At 40.5% G+C, this 14,945-nt stretch overlaps 1 protein-coding gene across 1 annotated transcript in view; it reads left to right on the plus strand.

The window, feature by feature from the left end:
• Positions 1-14,945, plus strand: part of PCDH15 (protocadherin related 15) — a 711,887-nt gene that overhangs the window by 205,357 nt on the left and 491,585 nt on the right. The window contains exon 3 of the mRNA XM_075025448.1: positions 13,858-13,919. The gene's annotated coding sequence lies outside the window, so the exon portion shown is untranslated. The remainder of the gene's footprint in view (positions 1-13,857; positions 13,920-14,945) is intronic.

Below are 14,945 nucleotides of genomic sequence, written 5' to 3' on the forward strand. Positions count from 1 at the left end.
AGAAGCCTTGTGTGAGGACAGACAAAATTGTGTTTCTCCCAGCAAATACAACTACCCTTCTTTTGAATATGAATGCAACTTCCCAGTCTTTGTGTAGCATTTTCCCACAAAAGATGATTTTCAAATGGTTATCAAAGTGAAATTATAAAATATTCCAGTAGCAGAAAAATGCTCTACCTATCTCTAATCATGTTACTTTCAGAGCTGTCTATCTCTTAATTTTAGACGAGGGGCATGCCTGTTGCCACCGTTAGCTGTAAATCTAGTCCTGTAGCCCCTTGCCCATGAAATCTTAAAAGCATTCCTGCACTAGCAGCAGTTCCCATTAGCAAAAGCTGGCATCCCCAAACTTCACCAGTTTAACCCCTAACCCAGGAGCACCTTGTGGGTTTGCTAACAAATGTAATCTGCTTTCTTGGTGTGGTCTGAATTCCTGAACCCTAATTCTTGTCTTTCAGCTGCCATGCTCTGAAGCAGTAGCCCTACAGCAGCCCACATGGCCTTTGCTGTCCCAGTGACCATGGGGCACATCCTACCTTATTCTGAGTACTTACTTGTAGCCTGACCAAGTTCTTAAAATGTAGCCAGGCGATGCTAACCTTAACGGTGCTTCCAACTCCAACCACAATTTAACTTGGTGACTTCTTTCACCTCTCTTCCTGTATGTGGTCAGGTAGGCTACCTTCATAGGAGATTCCTTCCCTGATTATAATCTTTCCCTTTTTTATAAACAGTATATTTATCGGAAAGCATAAAAGTCATTTGCATAATAGCATTATGGTATTTCTGTACTATTTTCCATTCTTTTAATACCTTGCTTGCTTTTTTGCATCACAGCTGTGCAGTTATACATTACCACAAAAAATCTATATACGTTAATTTTCAGCTCTCACATATTATTCCAGGGGTAAAGTACTGAAATTGGAGAAACTATTTTAGAAATCCATGTTATTAAATAAACATTTACTGATAAACCTTCTGATAGGGTTTAGATGCAAGAGTGACGTAGCTGGCAAAAGTATGTCATAAACCAAAGAATTCACATTCATTAACAGAGAAGGGAGCAGACTTTGCATTTCCATATGCTAAAAAAAAGTGCAAAATTAAAAGAAATTATTTTAAACAGCATGCAGCTCATTTGTGAAACCTCCTATCTAGTGAATTTGTCTGGCTTTTTAAAAAAAAGGTTTCCATATTACTGTGAAAAAAATTACCATGCATAATTGAACTAACTTGATTTTAGAAAAGGCTATACCTTTTTGTTTTCTAGTTCCTGGCAATTTGGCTGGTTGGGAATCAGTTTTGCCACCATGTCCTATGCTACTAGGTGCTCTCAAGCACATTCTTGCTCTCTTTTATAAGGAATGCTTTAGCAAATTACAGAATAGGAGTACCACGTAACTGTCCAGTTTTTGTTTTCTTTTGTTTTTAACACAATACCTACCACCACAAGATTTCAGCATTCTTTAGGGCAAACCTTGCTATATTTAAGCTTCCTTATGCGAGTGGAGCAGGATGTCGAGGCCTTCCTTTGTGCTGCCCACCGATTACATTAGTAGCCAGACTGGTATGTTCAAGACAGCTTAGGGGCAAGACTGTCCTTTATTACAACAATAATGGCTTTATTCTTCAGAAGCTAAGAATATTTTTCTTAATTTTGCAGCAGTGGCTGCACTGCTACTGTTTCTTTACTCAAGCGGTGGTTCTTGCATATTAAAAATGTTGTGTTAGTGCAGTGCTGTCATCTTACTGTTGACGGATCCACTTGCATCTGTCTTTCCAACTAACCATGGAGCATGACTTCTCCAGCCACAAATTTAGCTTATTTTCACAGCGATCTTGTACATTTTCTGTACTAAAACAATGCCATAAGGAACAAAACGTTGGTTACATTGTTGATCAAATAGCATCACAGTGGGAGCCAGCCAGGCAGCAGCACCAGCAGTTAAAAGTTTATTAGACGTCTCTTCTTAAACAGTTTATATTCTTATACATGATATTATGAGTTTTCTAATAGGCCACATATCTTGTTTATGCATTTCACACTCATTCATGTACACCAATAGTTATGCTACAAACACATGCTTTCGCACATAAATAGGATCATTATTTGGAGCTACTGCAGTTTCCAGATATTCTCAGTTAAGCAACGACAGGACTAATTTGAATAGTCAAACTGGAAGCCTCACACTTTCATTAGCCTTTCATCAGTATTGTTCAGGCTCTGTTCAGAATCTGAACTAATATAAGGTTCCTCTGATAACCAGTATCTTTCCTGCTACTTGTGCTGTGTAGTTTTACAGACAGGTAGCCCCAACCTCCATTTTATGGTTGCCTTTGCCATAATTATAAAACATCCTTTGGGGAAGTAGTTATTAGGGTTTCCAAGAAGAGAAGTGAGACAGAGAAATATTAAGCAAAGTATGTTTTTAAGGGTATTTAAAATTGGTGGAAAATAGGTGCCAGAAACAGAAATTCCTACATGGAAGTCAGAGTCCATCTTAGTGGATTTTGCAGTTTTGTCTTCTCCAAGAAGAGTTGGCAGCCAAATCTGGGCTCGCTGCCTGAGATGCTGGCTGCTTGAATAACTGGGCACTCCTCCTTTGAGTATGATGCTATTACATTACTGAGTTTATTCTCTGTATATATTTCTGTCTGTACTTTAACAAAATTAATTCTTTTGAATGTTATTATTTAATTTAGTCTGAGGCACTGACTTTTCTTGGTTGAAATCTTCAGTGATTATTTCTGTGGATAGTGAGAAAGTCCTCCCTAACTTAAGAGTGAAATATTTCCACAGTAAGAATAAATAACACAAACACTGACCTTTCAGTCCCAAGGAGAGTGTCTGGTTAAGAACTTTACAGCTTTTTGCCTCAGTGCAGATTGACATTTGCAAGGTTGATAAGTTGGTTATTTGGATGTAAATCAACATGGAAGGAAAAACCATCTCGATAGTTATGATAGCAGAGTCCACTTTTTCTCTGTTTAATATAACATAATGGATAATACATCACAGAAATTCACCATCAATAATTTAAATGATGGCTACTGTTATGTATCAGTGTGGAGGTCTAGAAAGGGAAAGAGAGTTAAAATATTGAAAAATCTGCTATATTTAGTAAAGAGAAAAAAAATTGTCTATCGGGGAGTTTGCCAACTATGCCTTAAAGCATCTTTGCAACCAACTGTGTTGATAGTCAGTATTTTAGGGATTAGAAGCAGGCCTTTGAATATGAGTCATCATGAATTCTAATCAAGATGTGCTTATATCTGATACAGAAAATTGAGAAAAATGAAGTTGGTGGTTTTTTTCATTACCACTGCCCTTTGAAGAGCCTGCATCTTTTCATATGCTTTTCTGATAGCCAGAAAGATCAGCAGTTTGCTCTGACCAGCCACAGCAACAAGCAAACTACCTGCACTCCTTGTTCTTAGTTTAGCCTAAGCTTCTTTCAAGTCTTCCACAAATCCTTAGAAATTTATTCTTGGCATAACCAGGATCACTGGTGCACACCTATCATGGCTTCAATTTAATGGTTGTTTTAACCTAGGAGCAGGGCGGCTGAGGATCCAGAGAACTTTGCAAAGAGCTTTTGCACATGGGCACAGCACAACCCCTAGAGGAAAATGGCAAAGTCTTGTATGACGTTGACATGAGGAGAGGAACACAAGATCCCAACCTTCCTGAGGCTGTTGGTTCCCTGAGATTTGAACAGGTGTGTCATTTGTATGGAGACACTCAACAGCACTGGCTTAGGCTTTGTTACTGAAAATACCAACGCGTAAGAGTGACGCTTAAAACTTCACAGTCAGTGAAAGAGCCTTCAGCACCAAGGCTTACAGTGCCGTTAGGAGAATCACAAATCTGACTGGTTCAGTTCACGAGGCTGATGTGTCATGGCAATGTGGCCCTACTGAACAACCTTGCCATTAGTAGATCTTCTTTTTGGAGATATGGGCAGGTTGTTATGCCCACCATTGCTGTTCTGGGCAGATAAAACTGTTGATTTAGAAGCTTCCCAGCTTATTCTATGCTTCTGATACTCAAGGACCAGTGACTAATTCAGAGTGAGTGTTTCATTAAACGTGACTGTTTATAAAATCATACTGGCTGTGTAAGAGCCACCGCTGCTGAATTCTTCGTGGTCACTGCAAACCCTGCTTTTGCAACCACAGTTTGCCTTCATTGATCTGTTCGACAAACTTCTAATGCTTATATGGATAGGGCTCAGAAAACACATTCATGGTACTGTTACTACATGTTCTTAAGCACATACAGACTGGTCTGTACTGGAAGTCAAGCTGGAGCTGAGACAGGCCATACTGGTTTTCTTGCATCCCAGAAGATTTTGAACATGCTATTTCCAGAATTGTATATATTGAAAGATAGGAGTGCTAGCCTTTCATCTTTCTTGGCAATGCAGAGTGTTGCTTGAACAAGGCAGCAGATTTGACATTATGATTGATAACCCTTTCGCCATGCTCTGCTTATGGATTGTATGTGTGAGAACATTGCCCTTGGCGACTTTGCTGCATGTATATCTGCAGGAGTTAGCAGTAATGGCCTGGCCTGCAACACAAACTTTTCATGGATGAAGCCTTCAGACTCTTTCTGAGCGTCCTCTTGGACTGCTTTCATGTTATTTGCTGCAGCATGATGGTGTGTGTTCTGGGCTTTGTCCCTTCACAAAGTGACTGATGCCAGGCTCTGGCAAGGCCACCTTGTCCTTCTGTAAGGACATTTATTGAGGAGATCGTACCCTAAATGAATTCCAAAGGTAGCCCTGAACTTTTACCGGGACTGATCTATTATTTACTAGCCCTTGTCTTGAAACTACTATTAATGACAGAAAAGAAGTGGTGTCAGTCCTCCTGGGACATTCCCACACTTTTATTTATCCAGTCTGTCCCCTGTCCCCACCTCAACCCTGGAACTTTTTATTAAATTTCTAGAAAAAGAGCCTTGCAGAGTTACACGTATATTCATCTGCTTTAAAATTACTGGCAAGCCTCCGTCCTAAATATCAAGGCAAAGCCAACACCATCTCCTTCAGTCTCTGAGACCTGCAAGTCAGCAGAGTGAAACAGCCCACTGCCTTTTATTAGTTGTTATCCACTTGACAGCCAAGTCAAATGCCAAGCTTGGGAGAGCAGTAATTCTGTTCCTGATTGAGTAATACACTGAATGTGTCGTTCCTGTCCTCCAGAGAAGAGTGTGATCCCTCCAGTGAGGTCCATCTTAAAATAAGAGGTACCTCCTTGGAGGTCACTAGTTTTTTAGGGTAATGTTGGCAGTGTCTGACACACACACACACACACACACACCCCCCATCACTCTGTTTCATTTTCCAGAGTCTTGAGCAATATGGCTTAGGAACTGGGGAATAAATGAGAGTTCATATCTGTGCTATCCCCAGAAAGACAGTAGATGTATAGTTGCTATGAAGGCATCTCATCAAGAAAGTAAAGAGAAAGCTGATTTTAAAACAGTGATTTTATCACAACTGTTTGTGGAAAAAAATAGCCTTGAAGCAAGTTAATGTACTTAATTACTTCACTGTGGTTTTAAGAGTTGCTGCCCTAAACACTTTTCTCCACTTTGAGTTAGGTCGTCTTTAGTATATGCAGTAATTAATAGCCTTAAAGCATGAAGAGACTCACTTCGTAGTCCACCCTGATGTATGGGGACAGTGCATGCCTGCCTTCTCCTCATGCTAAGCTTTTTGAACTTGAGTTAAAAGCTTCATCCTTCTAGTGTGCAGCAATTCAGTGACAGCTCCTTCATCCTTTGTGCAGAAAACAGTGCTATGGAGTGAGAGAGTATCTTCTCCTGTGCTGCACGGAGGATGGACGAACCCACAGCCTTTAAAAGCAAGCAGAGCTCAGACAATTACATTGAGATTACAGGAGGATAACCACAAACACTTGCTTCAGCCACTAAAATTTGGTGGGCTGAAATAAAATATATCTTAACTGTGCTTTTGCTGTGCAAACTATATCAAACCTCCTGAAGTTGCTGCTTCCTTATTTTCTATGAACAAGTCATTTTTACTACACCAATGAATTACTTTGCAAGCAGAAACTAGTGTATCTGGCACTACATTGCCTTTGAATTTTAAGCACAGCACAGCCTTTAATGATCAGGTTGTGACATCAGGCTTCCCAATTAGAGTACTTTCAAAGGTGCATCTTTACTATGGTCCAAACAGCCTTCAGAGGTGAATCAGAGGGTACAGCAATCATAGAGCTGCAAATGTGTGAGAGGCGTTATGTTCAGGAATTTGCTTGTTCTCCTGGTGATAATTTCCATGTACACTCTTTTTTTTTTTTACTCTAAGTAAAATTTGAAAACAAGATATTTTTTTAACACCAGCATATTTTTGCTTAAATGTACAATCCATGTTATAATGGGTGATACTGTCTTTAAAATATTAGCTTATTAGTTTTTAAATTAAATTTCATTATCATGTAGGTAAAGAGTTTGACGTCCAAACATGTGCCAAGATTTAGCCATTTATTTCATGAAGTTAAAATTTCCGCTTTTCTTTTTGGTAGTTTCGTAGTTACTATCAGGATCAATGGAAGATTTCTCAAAGGGTACTGAAGTCTACTGACAGGGAGTCTATGCAGTGAGAAAAAAAATTTATCTTCTGCCTTTGAATAAGTAAATAAACAAACACAACTAAATGGCAAAAGGTAACACTGAAACTGCTTTAAGTATAACAGATTGACCACGAGACAAAGACATAACGTGCTGAAGTAGGGTTAGTTAATTTCCATATTTGTAGCTTTATAAGTAAAATGAAACTACATTAATTCATCTTCCATCCATATGGAAATTCCTCAAAATCTTTCACTTTGCATGTTAATAGTGTAGTAGAAGGGGAGGTTTGCTGGCAGCTTTGCAGCAAAGGGCATTGCCGTCAGCCTCGAGCCAAGAGCCTGAGAGACCTGGTCGAGCAGAAGCGGGGCTATAAATGTCTGCAGCTGAGAGCAGCTCGGGAGGAGGGAGTTCCTTCTGCTCTTCCCTTGGCCTCTCAGGCTTGTGAGTGTCAGCTGGACTGCTCTGTGCTCTGGCTGCAAGGAGGCAGAGGTTGCTGAATATTCAGGAGAAAGATGAGGAATGGATGTTAAGGGTGAATGACTTACTAGGAAGTTCGTTTGTGAAGAACGTGAGATAGAAGCGTGTGTACCGACCAAGTGGTGAGAGGTAGGTCCTTGCGATGAGAGAAGTCAGGTCCTGCTCTGCAATGATTGTGAATCACAATGTTTCCTCACTTTACATTAGATTGCAGCTGTGTTACGAGGTTACAGACACATCAGATATCAAGTACTAGTCATACAAAGTTAATCTAAAAGACCTTGGGGTTTCTAAGGATCATATAATGTCCACTGAATATAAACCCATGGAGTAACTCCACTCTACAAGCTTAGCTTCAGAAGTCAAAAACTGCTCAAGCTGTGAAAGCAATTGATCTAGTTGTCCATGAACTGTGCTTTCATGATTTCAGAGCATCTCCTAAGCCATCTGCACCTAATCATTGTAAGAATATTTTCACAGTGTAAATTGTGATTGTCAATGGGAAACATTGATGTGAAAGAACTTAAGCCACCTGCTTAAAATGTGTAACTGCGTGCTGTTGTAAGCAGCTTCTTAGAACTGCATTGCATGCCTTCCTCTAGGATGGGAGCCAGGATTCAGCTAGGCGATTAGTTTTAAAGAGAAATAAGTTATAAAAAAAAAATAATTATGCTAGAAGAAAAATCTCCACTCTCTCATCTTCATTTTTTTCCCCTGAAGAAGCACATAATAGCAACAATTCCAACACAAAGACAAATTGAGTAGGCGTGTCCTTAATTGAACATCTCATTCAACATGTCCCTCTGTCCTTTTTCCTTTCAGATGTCTCAGGAGCTTTTGAAATGTTCAAAGGTGAACTAAACCAAAACAAAACATGGACAGAAAACATGTTAAAAAAATACAATAGGTAAAGATATCATTGCTGTTGAAGGTGACAAAGAGCAATTGGAAAATTTTATTTTCCATGCTTCTGCTAGCCCTATTGGAAGGCTCTGCTGTGATATATAGCACTGGGTTTAGGATAAACCATAATTTTATCTGAACAGATATAACTGATCTGCACCAATTATAGTTTTTTCTTACACACTTGGGGTAAGGGCAGGATCGCTACTCAGTTGAACAGGATAAAACCTCATAGGCATAAAAGTGGTCAACCTCTCTGGGATATAGATTGCTGGTTCCTAACTTTTTTTGGAGCCAGCAATGCTGCTGTCATCATCTTAACCCTTCTACTCGCTTCTTGCCTCTTTGCCATCTTCCTGATCATCCCTTACTTCCCTGCAATCAGCTTCAGCAGGAGCTCTGAGAAGACCTAAGTAAGGCTAGTTACTTTAGATGATGACTGTTGAAAGGGGGAGACATTGAAAAGGAAAGTAAATTAGCTCTCTTAGAGTTTAAAATAAATTAATTTACTGTTGCATACTTACATTTTCTCAGTTTCACCTAAATCAAGAGGTATTGTATGTATTGAGTAAAACCAACATAGCAGAATTGAGTTAATCATAATTGCAGCGTGAGCGTGATTTGTACTTCTTGCTCCCTTTTTCACACACAGGTGTAAATTTTGGTCAGTGTCACTGTTTTATTTAGAAAACTGCAACAGCAGGGTTGGGCTTTCTTGCCTTTAGCCAGGATGTTTCAAGTGAATGTCCTGCTTCTTTGGGAAGGTCTGAAAGCCAGCTGTGTGGTTAGGCTGTATCTCCCATGCCTGGGAAGGTCAGTAGGAGCTGCTTGCTCTTGTAGAGGCAGGGGAAACAGCAACTGCACTTTGTGTGCCAATTTAAAAAATAAAGCAAAACCAGAGTATAACCAGGAGCTAAAATCAAGGTATGTGTAACTAATCCCAGCTTGGACAAAACAAGAAGGTCTTTCTGTTTACTTTGTTAGAAATATTGCAAATTTAATCTGAAGTGGTATTGCAGTTTTATAGCACACTGTGGGCAGTCTGGGGTTTCCTGGTAATTCTGCTAGGTAAGGCCATCGCAGTTGGCTTGTTTCTCTTTTGCAGGCTCTGCTGTATTCAGGTTGCCAGTCTATTTTGGTTTTCTATTCCCAATGACTTTCCTTTGCAAAGAATTCCTATTTATAACACACTTTAGTGAATGCGATGGTTGTTATTAGATCTTTGTTATTCTTGCAGTCTTTGCTCATAGCTTGTATTTTACAAATCTCTTACTATTCCTGATGTTCTTGAATATTCTCCCCTCTGCCTGCATATGTAAGCACAGTGTCCAAAACTGGACAGATTGTCTCACTGGGAAACACCAGTCCAGAACAGAGCCAGAATTTCTTCCCATTCCTCACAGACAGTATTCCAGCCAGGTTTCAGGATTACATTGCAGCGTTTGGTTGTGATCCTCTGTAGTCTCCCTATTCTTTCTGTTCAGTGCTGCACAAGTCCATCCCCAGACTGTACCTTCACATTTGACTACTTCTTACATGCAGTACGTTATACTTGTCCTTCTTCACTTGCCATCTGGTGCACAGGGTCTCCCACAAGGTCTCTGGTTCAGGAAAATATCTAACATACTACTACAAAATCAGAACAGAAATCCAAATGCAACTGAGTTAAATTCTTGTAGTTTTAAATTGTGAAATGCCTTAATTTGGGTGCCAGCTTTGTTTTCTTTATTTCCATTGATTTATGACAATGTTTTCTCATAATTAGAAAACGGAGGATAATTGAAGAAAAATAGACTAAGAATGAGCACTCACAAAAAAAAAAAATTAAAAAAAAATCTCCTTGAGCAGAACTTATTTAAATATACCTCAGCACTTTTAAAGCTCTTAAGAGCCACTTCACAGTACAGGCAGCTTCTTAAAGACATTGGGCCAGTCCAGGTGCCAGTTGAAGAGAGATGGGAAATTCCATTTCTGTCTGAAACCAGGGTAAAATCAGCTGGGGTGAGTCCAGAGTCAGGCAGTGATCAAATTACCTTGCTTTTCTTCTGAGCTGAATATGAGGAAGTCTTTCAAAGAACAAAGTAGGACTGATTATAACAGTGCCTGTGTGCTATATTCATAGCACTTGTGATAAGCAGGTGCTTTTTCAAAGCAATGTATGCTAATTACAGAAATGGTCTTGGGGAAAAAAAGAAAAGGAAAAAAATAAGGATATTGTTCAGTAAAAATCCTATCCTTAAAGCAAATAAAAAGTGAGGAACAGCTAAGGATTATGTTGGAAGAGAAGGGAGGGGGAAAGGATGGTGAAAAAAGCTGAATATGAATCAAAAGTGCCATTGTGATGGGGAAAAAAATAAAGGCAAACATAGTCCTGATGTTGCAGGTTATGCTCCATACATACAAGGACAAAGTAATTGTTCTGCTTTATGCAGAGCCAGTAGCGGCCTAGGTGAGGTCTGTGTCCCAATCTGGCAGTGCATTTCAGGAAAGCTGTGGGCCAGCTGGGGGGAGTCAGAAGAGAACACTAAATCAACCAGAGGTCTAGAAAATACGCCCTGCAGTGATAACTTGATAGTATTTAGTATGAATACAAAAGAAGGGAAATTTGAAATAGTCTTCCACTAAATGAAAGGCTACTTCAAAGAAGAAGATATTTAATTCTTTTTATCCATAATGGATGGCATAAAATAAATGGGTCTAAATTGCAGTAAGGAAGGTTCATATTAGACGTTTGGGGAGACAAGGGGCATTAACAGTTCAAGTAGTGAATAAGTTGCCTGAGACCAATGTAGAATATTGCAAATGGTGGATACGCTAAAGTTAAATGTCTCTCCAAAGACTTAAACGTGGATCAGGAATGAAAGACAGATCTGATCGTGTCTTGGAGCAGGAAATGGACTTGATGACCTGTTGAAGTTCTAATCAACCTGATGATTGCTCTAAGATCATTAAAAGAGAAGCCTTGACTCTGCTTTTGACTTAACGTACCCAAACCAGCACTGAGCATAGAGGGGAAAAGAGTATCTGTGTGGCTGAGAAGAAAAAAAGCTGACACTGCCAGAAAGAACAGTTGTAGTGGGAGGTGGGCAGAAAAAGGAACACTAACAGTCCAGTGTTTGAATAAGCTGAACTTTGCTTTATGCTTTATCCCTGCGGAGGACATCACCAGGTTACTCAGTAGTACACACAGGTATCCATACAATTTTGAATACAAATGTGCAGGGATTTTGCTTTCAACTGTACACCATAGTGTATGAAGAGAGAAGCTCATTTTGCTCCAATTAAAGTTTTAGGATGGTAGCGCTGATGGTGGGGAGGGAGTGAAGCCTTCCCCTGTTCCCATTAAGTTAACTTGTATTTTCCAGTTTTTTATTTCTATTTTTAATGAGCATAATGGCTATGCTTACCAGGAGCTTCAAAATGTACTTGCTAATGAGAGAAAGGAAATAGATTTGGGATTTTTTTAGAAAACTTTGGATTAAATGTTTCTATTTTCAAGTGACTTGCCTCACTCTCTGTATACTAACAGTAGATTCACAAAAGCCTGTCTAATTTGCCAAGTTGTTTTCTGCTGCTATGCAATTTTATAGTTGTAGTGGGTTTTTTTACAAATTTTGTGCATAACCAGATGTACAAGAAATTTGAGGTGAAAGACCATGAAATGCAGCAAATACTTCTGAGTTTTGCCAGCTGCTACTTTTGCTCTGTAAGAGGAGCTTTGTTGCAGGGACTCCTCCCAGGTGAATAAGCCTGGGAAGGGTTGGGGAGAAGGAAGGCACTTGTGACTTGGGCATCAAACTGTCTTCCTGCAGCTCTCTAAGGAAATGACTTGGAGTAGAAAGCACATTGCAAACAGCAATAACAGCTGCCAGAAGTACCAACCCATGCTGAAGAAGATAAAGATTAGGATGGGGTTTATTCCTTGGGATGCTGAGCACCAGTGTGGTCTGGAAGTGCTAACTTTGGGGAGGAAGAAATACGGCTATGCACGTTGCAGTGGGAGGGCTCATGGGCTGTAGCATGTGTCTGTTGGCTTTCTAGCTGGCACCACGGAGCTCCTTGCTTCTGTACTGAACTTAGTTTTTTCAATTATTTTGTTCGCCTATTTTCAGTTCTTCAGAGTTATCATCCTGATCTTGCATAATTGTAAACAATTATTTTAACAGGTAGAAATCATAAATCGTCACATACTTACTCTTGCTAGCAGAGACTTGCCCTTCTTTCTTTCCCAGATAGTGCATTCACAAGGTAACATATATAACATGAGGGTCTGGAAGGGGCAAGGCAGATGATGCTAAGCCTGTAAGCTCACAGTATCTTCAGCTGCAAGCACCTATACTGATAATGTTTTGTAACAAGCCATAACTGCATCTAGGTTTGTGGTTTTGCACAAAATTGTGTCTTTGTTTGGGATGTATCCTTTTATATGTACTTCTTTGGTTAAAATGAAAACCTCTGTTGCATGAATGCTGGAATGCATTCAGCACAGCGTTTGGATTACTTCCAAAGGAGCAAACCATAACCAAATCGTTTCTTTAAAGAAGCCAGCTTCTCTTGGCTCGTATTCAATTACATGGTTACTTTCCAGGGGGAGAGATGGAAAAGTTACAGTTATCTCTGCTGCTTGTCTGGCTGTTTTCCTTAATCTGCTTGTAGAGGGCGCTTTAATTCTACCTAGGTGGTTGGTTTGTTCTGTTGAAGCCTGTCTGCCTAGGGTAGGGAGTTACTGGCTCACTCCTGAGCAAAAGATTTTTGTGTGCAAGCGTGTAATTGAGATTATACACCAGCAGAGGCATTCTTCACTGTGCCTCTAATACTCTCCCTCCTCTTCCAGTTTGCAATAATGGTGTGTCTTCACTGCAGGGAAGGGCAGGGTGCTACTCCTGCACCTCTTCATGATTTTCAGATTTAGATGTGCTCTTTCACCTCAGTAACAGTGCTGCACTTGTTCTAAGAATCCAACCTGCATGTGATATAGATTACATCTGAGAGATGCTATGTCTGTAATGAGAGGGTCTGTGGGGATTCATTAGGACTACTCTGGCCTTCCTGCTCAAACGGGGTATTCAACCTGTCATCCATTTCTTATTTTTTGTGCTTGGGAGGTAGGAATTTCTCAAGCTGTTTGAAAGATGGACTTCAATTTAATCCTTTTGAAGAGCACTTCAACTGAGTGCTGCTGAAGAGCATTGCAACTGAGAAATCAGTATAAAGGCTGCATAGTAAAAGAGGAGCAACCTCCTGCCAAACGGACGTACAATCCAGTTAGTGTGAAGAGCGCAATGTAACCTATTTTAGCTTAAAAGAATAAAAATATCACTTCTGAAAGATCCTGAAGTAGCAGTGCTTTCATCCTCAAAAAACATAGAGTATACTCCTTAAGCATGTGCACTGTCATTCTGTGGGCGGATGCAGCTGTAGGCATCTTTACCAACTGATGAAGATGGAACAATATTTATGATCTGCCGGGGGCCATTTCCATCCAAAGCTACTACTCCAATGCCTCGCCACACATCTGTTTCTTCTTTTTGCTCCTTTTTGAGCTCAGTTTTTGAATCGCCATATATTCTTACTGTACTCTCTTGTTTGCACCTATCTTTTATTTTCATTTTTGACTTTGCACTTTCTTGCTCAGCCTTACCATTTCCATCTACAGAAAGGAGAAGAACACAGGTAGAGCACCGTCACCAAAAGTATATTTCTTCCAGAAGAAAAGAGGTTCCTCCAGGCCTGATCAATAGTACAACGTGCTACTGTCCCCGCCTTACTCTGACATATAGAGACCTGTATAATGGATGATAGTAAAATTACTAAGTTGCATTCTGTTAAAAAAGCATGAATAATGTTTTCCCAATTTTTCATTCCTATAGGCTATCGCTCTGTGACAATGCAGCAAACTCTGCTGGAGCATGAAGAAGGCTCAGAAGTTCATGTAAGTGTGAATCTTCACAAATGTGAATTGCAAAAGCAACCATTAGCTCTCTAGCCCTTTTAAATATGAGGGAATTGGTATAACAGGAAACACTGATGGAAAAGGGATGAGAAGACTGCAGGGGCAGTAAAAAGGTAAAGCTTCACAAACAAGGTTAAAAAAATGCAGCAGGTAAGAGTAAATTGTCAGGGTCTGAGTTCTTGGGAGCAGTGACAATTTATAACAGCAGTGAATGACCCAGGAGTCTAGAAAAAACAATAATGCATTGCTGACTTGCTGTTCGTGGTTTCTCTGGGTTTTTGGAGGGGGTTTGCATTCAGCAAGGACCAGTGGTGCACTGGGAGAGCCTGGGCAGCTCACTGTTCCCCACCTCAGTACCTGCAGGCCAAGGGGCCTTTGAGCATGTGTTGTGGTTTAACTCCAGCTGGCAATTAAGCACCACACAGCTGCTCGCTCACTTCCCCCTGCCGGTGGAATGGGGGAGAGAATTGTTAATAGGGAGAGAAAAAGCCACACGCGCAAGCAAAGCAAAACAAGGAATTCATTCCCCACTTCCCACGGGCAGACAGGTGTTCAGCCATCTCCAGGAAAGCAGGGCTCCAGCACGCCTAACGGTGACTTGGGAAGACCAATGCCATCGCTCCAGATGTCCCCCCCTTCCTTCTTTCTTCCCCCAGCTTTATATGCTGAGCATGGCGTCCTATGGTCTGGGATATGCCTCCAGTCAGTTGGGGTCAGCTGTCCCGGCTGTGTCCCCTCCCAACTCCTTGTGCGCCCCCAGCCTGCTCAGTGGTGGGGTGGGATGAGCAGCAGAAAAGGCCTTGGCTCTGTGTAAGCGCTGCTCAGCAGTAAGGAAAAAATCCCTGGGTTTATCAACACTGTTTTCGGCACAAATCCAAAACGTAGCCTCATACTAGCTCCTGTGAAGAAAATCTCTGCCCCAGCCAAAACCAGCACAGTGTAATTAGTACCCTCAGAGTCCTGGCATCACGTTTTAGCACACAGATTTTCAAGCATTATTTTGTT

The sequence above is a fragment of the Buteo buteo genome, chromosome 4 (assembly GCF_964188355.1).
Source record: "Buteo buteo chromosome 4, bButBut1.hap1.1, whole genome shotgun sequence".
Taxonomy (NCBI): domain Eukaryota; kingdom Metazoa; phylum Chordata; class Aves; order Accipitriformes; family Accipitridae; genus Buteo; species Buteo buteo.